The sequence below is a fragment of the Macrobrachium nipponense genome, chromosome 27 (genome assembly GCF_015104395.2).
Source record: "Macrobrachium nipponense isolate FS-2020 chromosome 27, ASM1510439v2, whole genome shotgun sequence".
Taxonomy (NCBI): domain Eukaryota; kingdom Metazoa; phylum Arthropoda; class Malacostraca; order Decapoda; family Palaemonidae; genus Macrobrachium; species Macrobrachium nipponense.
In genome coordinates, this window is record NC_087216.1 from 65,220,284 (window position 1) to 65,223,158 (window position 2,875).

Genomic DNA, 2,875 nt, shown 5'->3' on the forward strand with positions numbered 1-2,875 from the left:
ATGAAATATGACAGGGTACACTCCATACTTTCATAATTATGAAACGAGTTAAATATCTTTATTATGACAAGCAATAAAAATAGTTTTTTTTTAGCACCGGTATGTTATGTTATATACCACCATCTTGATTATAATCACCATAATCAATCAGAGGAAGAAATAAATGAGATTGAAAGCTGAAAATAATTTCGTGATTAGCAACGAAAAGATCAGTTTTGACGGGAATTATTTTTCAGTTTTTCTTCCTAACGATGCGTTTAAGGTTATTTTTGTTAGTAATGCTCGGGAATACAACAATATTTGTAGTAGTCATTGCACTTGATTCTTACAATAGTATATTATCATTATTATTAATGGTGAGGAAATCCACAATGGTTTGGGTGTAGACACATACACACACACACACACACACAGATATATATATGTATAACTGAATCACGAAAGTTTGGAACGTGATAAATGCATAAATAAAGGTGTAAGCCACGAAGGAAAGTAAAACACTGGAATAGCTGTAGGATCTTTCGACTCAACGTCCTTTACTTAGTAGACCGACTGACATACATGAGAAACTGAGATGACAAGAAAGGTTCGTATAAGTGACAGATAGGGATTATAAGGAGATTAGTACCTAGAATCCAACACACCTGGAGAATTAGTAATCCTCCGAAACAAGCATAAATTGTACCCATGTTTATGAGATATAGTTTCGAATTATTTTGGCCAAGGATATTTAGGTATTTTAGTTTCAGGGATATATACAAAATCTATATTAGACCACTGTACAGGATTGTATTTACGAAATATTAAGCAGCCTCACAGTAATATAGAAAAGAAAGGGAATTATAATAATAAAAATAAAGGTCCAGACAGTAACAGAGTCATAATGAAATGTGCCACAACGTTCCGTAATAACTTCCCGTTACGGGAGTCAAATTGCATGTTGCGAAATTCCATTAATAATCGTGGGAACTTTTTTTCGCTCTCAGCCGTTGTTGGGATTAAGTGCTGACATAAATTTGGGCCATCCGCTCATTCCCGCCGAGTGGTTGGGTGCGATCAAGATAATAAAGGAAATTATTATTCGAAAGGAATTTGAACCATCGAAGGAATGGTTACGGAAATTGTACAGGCCGCATAATAATAATAATAATAATAATAATAATAAATAATAATAATAATAATAATAATAATAAATAGTATTAAAAAGTAGCAATATTATGCTACTCCCATTGAATAAAAAAATGTTTTAAACATTATTGGGTATTTATTTATATTGCATGTGTTTAAATCCAACATACATATAGAAAAACATATTCCATAACGAACGATGAAATGACATTCAATGACTGTTGAAAATAGTTGGAAAAGGCACTATAAATAGCGATCCGACTCTCTCTCTCTCTCTCTCTCTCTCTCTCTCTCTCTCTCTCTCTCTCTCTCTCTCCAGGACTCAAAGTATCCGCCGAATAAAAATAGATTTCCGTAATCCTAATTAACTGGCCGCCAAATATTTTACGGTGGTTTAATTTGTGTGGTGCTTAAATAGTAGAATAACACTGCTGGAATTGCAGCAGAAATAAAATATATATTTATATACATTATTATATAATGCTTATAAATATACATTCTATAATGGTAACATGTAATAAACGGATCACGTGTTAAAGTCTCTACAATATTATACACACACACACACACACACACACACACACAACATATACATATATATATATATATATATATATATTATATATATATATATATATATATATATATATATAATGTTATGTATATACTAAACAGTAATAACGGACTTACATAACCGTTTGAGACTCAGATCCACCACAGACAGGTGTGAAATGAGAGGCTTCAAAACTCATCAGGGCTCGTGGTAGAAATCACATTATTCTCTCAAGGGACAATACCCACAAACAGACAGACTAAAAGAGTTTACAAATCCCCACTTGATACGAGCCAGGGAGGAGGGGCGAAAAAACTCAGTTGTACTGGTGGTCTCCCGTACTGGGTTTATAAAGACAAGATAACCCTTTTTCCACACAACTTGACTTCATATTTGAATAGTTTACACATTTCTTTTGAAATTATAGGATCATGTTTATATATGCCTTGAATGATGTTCACACTGAGGCCGCAACTTTATTTAATTCATTAATAAACCTATATTTAATTATTGGCCTTTCCGGTGCATTATTGGAATACGGTCGCGTTATAAAAAAACTACTGCAAGGTATTAAACAAACAGATGAATAATAATCAAGTGCGATATTCATGATGTCCCTCTGAACTTACACAGATCATGGGATTTTAAAATAAATATTACTCTAACAGGTATTTACTAAACAAAGACATCTACCTATAAATTTACAACACTGCGTTTTTTTAAACACACACACACATATATATAGTATCCTTTATTTTTAGCTGTGTTAGCTTGTCACTTATTTTCCACTCGATATCTTTATATTTTCAAATATTAAGTAACAAAAAACATAAATACAGAATGTACTATATCACGGAAAAACAGAAGCCCAAAAGGATTTATATGTGATAAGTATATTAATCCTGCTTCGGATCCAAGGCTACGGGAGAGAGTGACTTGATGCACTTGGCCATCAAAAGAAATATGAATACGGTTTCTGCCTTTATAATGAAAATCAAATCTAACTCATGATAGGCGCACTTACCATGCATCATTTCCGTAATCGTGTCAGTTGTTCCCAAGACTGTGTGAATTCGATACTACTGGGCTATTTGTGGCTGAAAATGTGTTTAAAAAACTCCAGAACGCAAGGTTACCCATTTGGAAAAGAAAGGAGGTATAAACTGTATCCTGTCTTGTAGATCTACAGACACT